Source organism: Xenopus laevis, chromosome 1L (genome assembly GCF_017654675.1).
Source record: "Xenopus laevis strain J_2021 chromosome 1L, Xenopus_laevis_v10.1, whole genome shotgun sequence".
NCBI classification, from domain to species: Eukaryota; Metazoa; Chordata; class Amphibia; order Anura; family Pipidae; genus Xenopus; species Xenopus laevis.
Window position 1 is genome coordinate 132,380,896 of NC_054371.1, and position 12,468 is coordinate 132,393,363.

Sequence of the window (12,468 nt, forward strand, 5' to 3'; positions counted from 1 at the left end):
GGATGATTATTTTGAGCCCACACACTGTCTGAAAATCGTACAAAAATTAGTTTTGTACTATTATATCTGTGCATGTATGGCCAGCTTTAGAGTTAGGAAAGGATTGTATAAACCTTTTTCTAACAGCACTTTAGTGTGCACAATTCTACATGCCATTGTGTACTTGCATTCAGAAACTATTTGTGAATTGCCTTTTTGATAAAGACAGCTCATAGGTTAAGGAAGTGCAACAAAGGACTTCCTGTGTGCTTTAAAATATATCAGCACCAAATATCTTGGAATGTGAAATCAAATGTGTCTTTCATCTGTGTGCCCTTTTAGCAGCCCAGATTGCATACCAAAAGTTAGGCCCCAGGGCCATCTGTGCAGGTAGGGGTGGAGCGGGAGCACCTTAGCATGGTCTAATTATTTATACAGTATTGAACTGTTCAACCGGTGGCCTTTGGCTGCAGGGGGGGGTGAAATAACAATGGGTCAAAGGTTTGGGAAACATTTGTCACTCATGCTATACCTGCTTTTGCATAGCCGCTATCCCTTCCCAGAGGCTATTTTTCCACTAATGCACACATCCACTGCTTGTCAAGCTTATGGGATGAATATGTGTTGTATTAATGATCTTTCCACCACTATTTCTTCCTGCAATGGATACTTTGTGGGACCTAATATGCTATATACCTGTAACCTAAAGCTGTTACTCCTACAGACATCTTGGGCTTGTATCTATATGAACATCACTAGTTACTGAAGGCTTTTCAAATTGTTGACAGTCAAAGTGTCTGCAATCTAACAATATGCTACTTCTGGGTGCAAGTTTAGTGAAGATGTATAGATGCATGAAAAAGGACCAGCATTCCAGTTAAGTGAATACGGTGATATAGTATGACTTTTGGGTAGTTTACAGCTAAATTTTAATATACTGAAGAAACCAGCAGCATTCGAACAAAAGGTTAATGTTTGTTTTTTCGTTGCTTTTAATACTCCTGGAATTAAAACTATTATCTGGTCGCTTCATCTTAATTATCCAAGCAACTCAGGCAGCAGAAGAGGAGAACAACAATAAGAGCTGCCTTTTTGTTTCTGGCACCAAAACAGTATTATCAGCTTCAGAACATTAAGGCAAATCATTAAAAAAAATATTAATAAAGATAAAAGAAAAATTTGCTTAGAATAAACATAACATATTAAGGAACATATATCAAAGAGATCACCAATGCTTGCCAGAGGGGAAATCTGTTGTTCTCTATTCACCTGTATAAAATTTTAGAGACATAGTTACTGAAGTGTAAAAACATGTTGATAAATAGATGCCTAAAGATGCTATACAAGTGAATAGAGAGCTACTGAATTTCCCTGAACCAGGACATTAAAAAATGGTAACTATGCAGTTCAATGTGTACCCTTTAAATGGATACTGAAACATTGTAACAGAAGCTTGCCAGTATGTCTTTAAAATTCTACTTTAAAAGTAACACCCTGCCTCCCACGCCACTCCTGTTCTTGTGTTGGACAGCAACACCCTTTCATTCAAAGTTGTCCCAATGTCTGATGTTGGGAGTGCCACTCTGTTCATTTTATATGATTAAATCAGTGACACTTAATTAAGGCATATTGGCATTGTCCTGTTAAAACCTGGTTAGTTATTTAGCACTTGTTTTACAATACAATTTTATTCAAAAAGATAAAACACATCAATTAAAAGAAGATCATTGATGCCAATAGAGCTAACTCCAAGAGTTAATACGGCTGGGCTTGATATTTACATAGGCACTTGTTTATGTTGTTCGTGAGCATTGATCTCTCGGTGGCCATTGACATTTTTCAATTACAGAGGAAGACAAGGATAGATACAGAGAGAAACATGAATAGTTTGAAAAGTGGGACGGCATAGTATGAAAAGTAACATTTAGTTTTATGTAATGAATTAACGCATACTATATGGAGACGATAATATGAATAAAAGATTATCCCTGTTCCTTGCAATTTCTTCTTTGCATTCTTGGCTAAGTTCAAGTCACGCAGAACAGCTGAGCTGGAACGTGGGCTTGAATTCCTAGCATAATCTGCCTCTGTTTTTCTCAGTACAATAGCCTGTCCCTGATCTGCCATCCGGACAAGACACTAGCATGGTCCCTCAGACATAATATATGTCAGGCCATATTCTCCCAACAGCTGCTGACTGTGGCCTCTATGCAAAATAAGAATCAGATGATTATTTTCAAGCCCACTCCACCCACTGCTGGTATCCACCATCTCTTGACAGCTGTCATTATTCCTCCCTATTAGCACAGATTAGGTCTCAGGACACAAAGCTTAAGACAGGCCATCAAGCACTAGTTCTAAAGAGGCCTCTATGCATGCAGCCAGTTCAGTTAGGGTGAGGATTCAGTGGTGAATGTTAGAATACATATACAGCAGCCTCTAACAGTGAATTACTATAGACTTACACCAGAAAGATAAATTATTTATAACAAAGTCTATTATATATATAAAAATATATTTATTATATACAGCTATATATGCAAGAAATATTGATATAATTCAGTGCCCAGTCAGGCCAGAAACTCATTGTTTTCAAAGTCTCTGAATTTGTGAAAAATAAACAGCTATTTAAGACTACATACACACAGAGTACATACATGTATTTGCAGATTTGAATGCACGCGTAAACCAAATGCACAGTGTCTTTTTATGTTTTATAAAACATTTCAGTTTACTGTATTATACAATTTTTATGAGTTTATAATGGGTTCAAGTAAAAAATGAATCTATATTGTGCCTGTGTGTATAAGCAGTAAAATGTAGTGGGAACTACAGAGATGTACTAAAAGAATATTAAGGAGGTTATGGGACCACACGATTACACCGCTTCATGACCCCTAAAACTGGTCCTAGTGGACAGATTGATACTCTGAGCTACATTCTGCCTTGCACTGATGCAGATTTCCTCTATTACAACTGTGACATTTGGGTTCATTCTTATTGATTTGCTTTGTTTACAACTGTCTTGTTCTAGTAAATTGCTCAGATAAAAGTCTCACTTTACAGCTGTAAATGGAAGATACTTGGATCTCTCTAGTTTATACATGGCATGCAGTTGTTACCTTGGAATGGATGGGGTAACAATATAATCCAAGATACCCCAGCAAACTACTGATCACTCTAATGTGTTCTATATATCTACTAAATAAAGATGAAGAAGATTGTAGTGTAGCCATGGGATCCCAATAGAGGGCCTCCATGATGCCCTTTAGTACAGTCCTTTGTGACTATTTCAGACAACAGAATTTAAAATAAGGTGCATCATTAATTCTAAACATGTTTTCAGTTGTAAAGAATGAATCTGTAAGGAATCTTGCTATAATGCAGCAATTCAGTTGTAAGAATACATCTAGATGATAAAGGGATAGAAGTAAGTGAAAGGTGTTTCTCAGGAACAGAAGCTCTTTCGATGGCATGTGGATGGTGTAGTTCTATCTATCTATAGACTAACACTATGACTTTATTCTGTACTCCATATTTATTTTATTATTAGACACTTGTTTGCTATACAGTTATTGCAAAACCATGTTTAAGCTTACAATCAATTATTATACTAAAACATTGCAAGAGACATTTAATATAGGCAGAGAAAAGTACAAAAAACACAGTGTAAACTCATCAGGGTACAGTGGGCACAGTGTATCAAAAAAATATATTGATGTGGTGAGCTACACCAAATCTGTGCTTCTTCCTGGATTTCACTTTGTAATTCTGGAAACCTTACTAAGCACCCATTTGTTAATGCACACATTTTTATTGCTGCTTTAATATACTGGGCAATAGAATGATGCCAATATCACCATCACGAATCTCTTTGACACGATTTTCAAAATGTATAAAAATATTACTTTATTAAATACAAATAAGATTTGTCAGCTTGGGTACAGTGCACGATGCTCACCACTGACGTGTTTCGTGCCCCATGGCACTTCCTCAGAGTGTAACATATTCTTTTACAAAACACAACTTTATAGGCTATAAAGTTGTGTTTTGTAAAAGAATATGTTACACTCTAAAGAAGTGCCATGGGGTACGAAACGCGTGCCCCATGGCACTTAGGATGTCAATAGGATGATGCTCCCTTCTGTCCCAAGATCAAATACCACAGGTTGAAAAACTCGGCTGTAGGTGACTTTGATAATTATATCAAGGCTTTCTTGTTGGCTTTCTTTTCACAACCATGAGCAGAATGTTAGTTAGATCTTCATCTTTATTCTAGGAAACAAAAGGATTGCTGGAATGTCTGGAATATACCAAACCAGCCATAAAACATAAACTATTCTTTCACACGCAAATTAAATTAGCAAACAAAGCTCAAGATACCTTTGGCTCATTCAGGGGGCTTTGCTTTACTTTTGGACAGAACAGTAAAGGCAATACCAACAAGAGCAAACTGGTGCTCCATCAGGCACAGGTTCCATTACATCTTTGCTGGGTTTTCATTTGGAGGGGTTGAACTTGATGGACTTTGTCTTTTTTCAACCCAATTTAACTATGTAACTATGTAACTATCTCAGTTGTCCACTGCTGCCATCCTAGTACTCAGTGCCGGGCCAGGTCAGCCGCAGCAGTGTGCAACCAAGTACGCGCGTGCGTAACCATGCGCACCCGAGGACGCTCGTGTGTAACCGAGGACGCACGTGCAGAGTGCGCTTCTGCGCAAAGCACTTTCACGTCAGAGAGCGCACCCACTTTTTACTGAGGTAACACTTGCCGGACTAGGGGTAGGCCCCTAGTTCCAGCCCTAGTACTTTGTCCCCGCCAGGAATGTTAGAAAAAATAGATAAATGTTGGGAATAAAGGGTTTAGGGGGGAAAAAGAACAAATTCCTTAACTTGTTGGAATGCACCAGATATTGAATAAATCCCTTAGGTTTGATTTTTTGTTGCCAAAAATCCTTTAAGGATGGTTATAATGTTGAGAAACAATGTTCCTTTTCTGCCAGTAGAATTTGGCTACACTTCATATTTAAAGTGACAGTATACACCCCTTTTCAATATGAGTACAAAGAATAGGGCTTATTCTGAAAATATTTTTTTGGCTATTGTTTTGGGCACAGAAAGAAGACGAGATTGGAACCAGTTTCACTCTAGCGCTTCCTGGTTCTGACAAGCTAAGGAGTATCTGATACGATTAATTGCCAATCCACTGAGAAGCACTTTGATTACTGCTGGGCCTACGGCTGAGGGTGCCCAAGGCTAACCCCTGTGCCTGATCACACCCCCTGTGTGCAAGCGTTCACACCACTGCTCCTCCTTGGCACAAAGTGTGGCTTGCCTGTTCTCATGCACAGAATTCCCCTGCAGCAGCTGCAATGGCAAGCAGGGAGGTTAGGTACATACTCTGTAAGGAGGAACTCAAAAGGTGGGGGAGGGGTGTATTTGTTCATAGGCAGATACAATGCCAAAGATTTGAAATGGTCTAGTTTATAATAATAATAATTCCAATTAGTGCTTTATAATTTTAGCAAAGGTGTTTTAGGGTAAGGGGAAGATCACTTAAACCTCAAGTTTTAGCACTGACTGTAATGTGAGGTACGTTCCTGGTGCCCCCCAAGCTTTGCGCCCTAGGCACATGCCTCTTATGCCTACCCCTAGTTCCACTCCTGCTAGTACGTTGTCCCCGCCAGGAATGTTGACTGTAATAATATAAGCACCTCTGGTGCTTTTCCATGGCTTTTGAATTATTTCTTTATTTGTTGCAAGCTAACAGTTTCCATAACTGTGGATCTGCTGAGCAAAAGTTCAATACTTTTTTTTAAAATAAATTAGAAATTTTAATAATTCACCGTCTACATTACACACAATAGTTATTACTCGGTTGAGTTCCCAGTTAATCATGGCACTACTAGTAAGCCATCTGACTAATAATGTGGAAAATGTGGCATTTCTAAGTGGTTGTCAGCTCCAAGAGTGCTTTGGACAGCATGTTTCCCTTATATCTATTCTGGTGAAATGTTTGTCTATACATGTAAAAAGTTATGTCTTGTATTTTATCCCTTTACTCTGAAAAGCACTGCGGGACACCATAGCACTATATAAATAATAATAATAATAATCTCTATGGGATGTGATGACAGGCAGAGAGGGTTGTTCTGCTTCCCTACTGTATTTCCCACTTGAGCACAGCAGCAGTAAAATGCACTGTTTGCAGTTATAGTAAGAACATGAGTTCATGTTTATTCCTGACAAATATTTGCAAGGGCCAGTGTCTCTAAGATTTCACACAGCCCTTATCTGCACAGAGCTAAAAGCCAAAATGAACAGAGGCCATGCTCACCCAATACAGATGTGCAACCTGTTATCCAGAATGCTGGGAACTAGAGGTTTTCCGCATAAGAAATTTATTTTTGAATCTTCATACTTAATACCTTAAGTCTACATGAAAATCATGTAAACATTAAATAATCCCAAAAGGCTGATTTTGCTTCCAACAAGGATTAATTGTATCTCAGTTTGGATCAAGTACAAGGTACTGTTTTATAATTACTGAGAAAAAAGAAATCATTTTTACAAATTTTGATTATTTGGATAAAATTGAGTCTATGGAAGATGGCTTTTCTGTAATCTGGATACCAGGTTTCAGGATAACAGATCCCATACCTATACCCGCATGTTTGCAGTGTAAACCGGCAGTTCAAGTCTCCGTCGCATTTTTATAAAAACACTTGCAAATTCCGGGTTCCCACTCAACATGTTCCTACAAAGATACGTTTCAGTAGACATTTAATAGTGATTCATGTTTCGCATAGTTGCTGGATGAATGTGCTACAGAATAAAAACTGCAAGTGTTAGAAACCTGAATGTGTTTTACAAATGCTTGAGGCTAAAGCAAAGAAATATGCCAGCGTGGGCTGAAACACAGAATTCACTTTCGTTTTGCAGTGCCATATATGAAGGCTTTTTTATCACTATGATCTAAATGAGCTGTGATACACAGTAAGTGGTTGGAAAAAACTATACCAATACCAAGGACATCAGATGCAGCAGGAACAAAAGAGAGGATCACCTGTCTGGTCCAGAATTGCTCATATTTGCGATGTAACTAACGGGGGGGGGGGGTGTACTTACATCACCATTACTTATGCGTTTCTATACTGAGTTTATATACACTAATTTGAAAGATCTGCTTGTTTAAAATTACCCAATTGAATGCTATTTTAGAAAACCTAGTGGCTGGTTAGGTGGTGTGAAACCTGGGTGCTTTTGATGCCCGAATTGTACATCCTTTAGGTACATGACCCCTGGCACTTTGTTCCTTCATCCCCAAAAGGGAAAACGTCTTACCATCAGACATCATATCACCTGTACAACTACCCACGTGGTATATTTAATCACATGCCCGTGTGGATTATCTTATGTGGGTAAAACTGATCAAACACCGCGGCTACGGATGGACGGGCCTTTTGGATACGTAAACTTAATATCCTTGCTCTATCTGGTTTGAATGAGTATTGCTCCTACTTATGTTTTCTGAATCAACGCTAAGCAGTGCTTCCTGACATTGCATAATATGTTGCCATATATCATTACTAGTTTACTGCATATCTGTACTTATCAACTGTTACCAATTTTTTTATACATACTTGCAACAATATATACTTTTCTGCTCTTTTGGTGCAGGGTTTTCTTCCAGTCACATGATTATGTGGGCGAGCACGATGTGGCGAGTGTCATGTTTTTAGCTATTTAAACATGGTTGTTTTACAGTGAACATGGTCTTGATAAAGGTCTTAGAGTTAGACCAAACATTGGCCAGTTCTTTTTAACCTACACCTAAAATGGGATTTTAACTTTTTTGAAAATCCTGGTGTGCACCTTTTTCATTGATCTTTGGATAATACAGCCCTTCAAGGTAGCACCCAGGTATTTATTACACACTCCATGTGGATGATGGACGGTGTGCGTTAGGATTTTGGACTGTGTGTGTGTGTATATATATATATATATATATATATATATATATATATATATACATATATATATATATATATATATATATATTATTATACATATACAGACCAATCTGTACACTCACATATAAAACTATATATACTTGAAATCACCACAGCCTTGAATATTATACTTGCCCAATAAGTTATCCAAGCCAGTCTTTAAGGCATTAACAGAATCTGCAATATCTCCAGGCAGGGCATTCTAAGCCTACATGGCTTTTGTTCTTTCCTCTTTTGTATGGGAAAAAAGATCCCTCGCTATCCGTCTATAATGACCTCTAATGTATGTGTAAGAAGTAATCATGTCCCCTCGCCTTTTCTCCAAAGAAAATGATTCTAACCTTGACAGTCTCTATTAATTTTTTAATTATCTTTAACAGTTTATTTAAAAGGCCATAGCCTTCATTCGCTTTTGTAGCCACAGAGTGGCTGTCTAGAGTTACACAGTTTGTTACCCACAAAATCCCCAAATCTTTCTCAATTAAGAAGGCCGCCAATGCACCCCAGCAGGAGGGAAAAGCTTCGACCTTAGCACTAAAGGCAAGATCTGCAAATAAACAGGAATGTTGAGAGAACAAAATGCCAATCACGGGCTCACAAACTGTCATGTCTGAAGAGAACAATACTATACAAGAAAAACATAAACTACTTAATTCTACAGCTCTATTAACCTGCCACATACATTTTTTCTTACAAATCAGCACAGTTCTGCAATGGCATCCAAAATGCACAGAATGTTCCACAACTTCAGTCAAGTATTGCCTTCTATAGCGAGTGGGTACATTTAGTAGAGAAGACAATGCATTACTGAAATTGGTTCAATAATGTTTTCTGGCATTTAAATAGCACAGAAATATTTCTGCAAGACTTTACAGAGATTGTGCATTATTCTCTATCCCAGTGGAGCTGACAATCCAAGGTTCTTATCACATTCACATATCCTAGGAACAAAGTTATTGGAGTGTGGGAGGAAATCGGAGTACCTGGAATTAAGACCTGCAGAAACGGAGAGAAAATACTAACTCCTTGCAGGTAGTGCCCTGGCTGGAATTGAATTTGGGACCAAATATACATAATGCTGAAATAATAAAGAATCCTGAAATCTCACTAACTTTTAAGGTTTCCACGTTCTCCCCATCAATCCCTCCCACTGGCTATTAGAAAACAGGAAAAGTCACTTTTTAAGTCCCATGTCCTTTGCAAAGGTGCCCCCTTGAAATGTGGTAAGAACAAGGCTATTGTTTGCTACACAAATTTTGCCTAATAAATAAAGTGTCCTTCTAAGCACATTTCAAATGTTACAAGTTTTCTAAAGTTATTTGTAAATATGACTGCTATTGAAAATAGTATCTGTCCCTACTATTCTCTTCAGTATAGTACTGCTTTCAATTCCAATTACATTTATAAAACAATGTAAAAACCACTGAAAATGGTTTCATAAATACTTTTTCTAGGGATGCACTGAATCTGGGATTTTGCCAAATCCAAGCCTTTGCCAGCAGGTTTCGGGTGAATCCAAGTCCCTGGCCGAACCAAATCCGAACTCCTGCAGGGTCTCCCAGGAGGAATAGGGCCCCATTAGGCCCTATATATATTGTATTCATATACATTTTCAATAAATATTGATAAAACAAGTTAATCTCTAGACATTTTGGGGGCCTGAAAAATAATTTGCTGTGGGGGCCCAGTAACGTCTAGGGGCCCATTTACTAAGGGTCGAAGTAAATTTGCGAATTCAAAAACTCGAATAGGCCAAAATTCAATTTGAATTGAAAAAACTTTGACTTCGAAAATCGAATTACTGTCTCCTTAAAAAACTTTGACCATTTTCGATCGAAAAAATACTTAGACTATCGAAGTATCAAATTCGAATTTCGACGTTTTTTAACTTCGGAATTCGACCCTTAGTAAATGTGCTCCCTAGTTACGCCAATCGTACACATAGCCAATTTCCACCCATATGCCATCAATTTCTGGGCACAAGGAGGATTTGTATTTGGAATCTGGAGAAGAGCATTTGGTGGAACCCTGATTAGCAGGGCTCAGTGCACCCCTAGAAAGTTGCTTTTTAAATTATATTTTGTTTCGTAAGGCAACATTTTATTTTTGAGTTTACATACCCTTTAAAGGGGTGGTTCTCCTTTGAGGTAACATTTAGTATGTTATAGAATGTCCAATTCCTAGCAACTTTGCAATGGGTCTTTATTATTTATATTTTATACTTTTTGAGTTAGTGCCTTTTTCTTCTGACCCTTTCCAGCTTTGAAATGGGGGTCACTGACCCCATCTAAAAAACAAATGCTCTGCAAGGTACAACATTTATTGTTAATGTTACTTTTTACTACTCACCTTTCTATTCAGGCTTCTCCCAGATTCTTGTACACATCAGTGCATGGTTGCTAGGGTAATTTGGAGCCTAGCAACCAGATTGCCTAAATAGCAATCTGGAGAGTTGTTGAATAAAAAGCTAAATAACTCAAAAAACACAAATAATAAAAAATGACAACCAATTGCAAATCGACATAGAATATCACTCTCTACAATCATACTAAAAGTTAATGTAAAGGTCATCAACCCCTTGAATGAGAAACCTCCTATTTACTTGTGGCTTATGCTTTGTCTATCTATGCATTTTGCTATAGAGACAGGCAAAGATCTGGATTCAGCCAGAAATATATTGTCCGTGTATAAAGTAACAATGTGTAGTGTAACCTGCAGAGCAACTTGCAGCCTAGAAAGCAAATGTGATGAGTAAGCAAAAGTGCAGACACTCTCCATTTCCCCAGTGCAGATGAGATAAACAGCAAGCCTCCTGGACAAGCTGCCACCCCTTCACTGACACTCCCAAGCCCAGCTGAGCAATGTCTAATAGTGTTGGCAGTGTATGCTGTGCTGTCTGTCCTCTCAGCAGCCCCAGGAACCGGCTGCAACTATCTCTGGTGGTGGGGCCCTAAAATCTGCTATTTAATATTGTTCTTAGTATGACACAAGGGGCCCGATATATTGCAATTGCCCCAATGTGTACATGGCTTTCCGATGGCAGCCGCTGTCTCTCAGGAAGGATACAGACACTGCCATAAGCTTGTATACAAAGAAGTTATTTCCCTGCCTGAAACTTCCACACAAGGATTCCCCAGCCCACGTGTGTGTGTTGGCATCATGTAGCAGAGTGCCAGTGTGCTCCCCTCTCAGATGCCAGCTTGCCTGCTACTACAACCCGTGAGAATGAGCAGCCCATAGAGCCCCGCGCTCGCAGCTGCCAGTCAGTCGCTAGACACATCCCAATGGCCCGAGCGACATCTGCACTTTGTGAAACTTTCCCAGCCCTGTGCCAAACTGCCCGCCGCCACCGTCATTACCTTCTGTCCGGGAACCCCGCTCTCCCAAGGTGTCAGCGATTCCTTTTGCCTCAGCTCAGTGTTACGGCGGGGGCAGGAGAGAGGTCCGGCACTAGATCCTGTGTGTGAGCAGCTCCAGCGTGAACAGCCGCTGGGAATTTCATTCACACAGCCCACTGAGCAGGCAGCCACGCTTGGGATAGGCCGGGCTCCCCCTGCTGGTGACTATACGTGTTGCACACCTTCTGGGAATGGAGGAACAGATGCCAGTGCGACTTAACCCCTGCACTGCCGGAAAGAATGCAAAGCCACTTCAGAACTGATCCCACTGATTTGGGATCGCCAGGGGCAAAAGTATTATATCATGGGGTTTAACGTTGAATTTGTCAGTGAGGTTTAAAATTTTCCCTGTTGCGTGGTTGCAGTAATTCCTGTTAGGATATCAATTAAAAGTGTAAAGTGTACCTCAGACAATAATACATGTGACTACATGTATCATTTATACACCAAAAAGCCGATTGTGGGAGCACTCCACCAAGGCTAAGTAAAATATACCAGGGTTGCCACTTTTTCTGGAAAAAATTACCGGCCTTCCTATATATTTGTGTTTTTCCCTATTAATAACATTGGGATCAACCATCATTTTTACGGGCCAGGCCGGCAAAATACCAGCCAGGTGGCCAACCCTAATACCAGTACAATGGAAGTGCGACTGATCTCTACTTGTATATTTTACTTAGCCTTGGAGTGCCCCCAAACCTCCATGTGGTTGCAGCAATTCCACAGTCACACCCGAGCTTTAATTGTGGTCTTATGCCTTTAAAAATGGGTGTTGGTCTGGGCTGTCTCTCTCCTTTAAAAGACATAAGCAGGGGAGGAAGCATTAAGACCACAGTTGGACTGGACATCGGGGGGCCCACCAGGTTACTACCCTCCAGTGCCCCCCGCGCATTCGTGAATATCGGCACACACGCCAGTGTGTGGGCCCTTGTCTAAGGTTTTTTGGTGGGCCCTTGGTGTCCCAGTCCGACACTGTAATGCTACCATGCAGGAACGTGCCAGAATATGAAAATATGACCAGAACTAAGAAGTTTAGGGACCACCATATAGGGTTTACTTTAATATAGTGGCTTACCA

At 39.5% G+C, this 12,468-nt stretch overlaps 1 protein-coding gene across 1 annotated transcript in view; it reads right to left on the reverse strand.

Annotated features, from left to right (window-relative positions):
• mob3b.L (MOB kinase activator 3B L homeolog) overlaps positions 1-11,705 on the reverse strand; it is a 66,419-nt gene extending 54,714 nt beyond the window's left edge. The window contains exon 1 of the mRNA XM_018257728.2: positions 11,353-11,705. The gene's annotated coding sequence lies outside the window, so the exon portion shown is untranslated. The remainder of the gene's footprint in view (positions 1-11,352) is intronic.
• Positions 11,706-12,468: the final 763 nt, after the last annotated feature.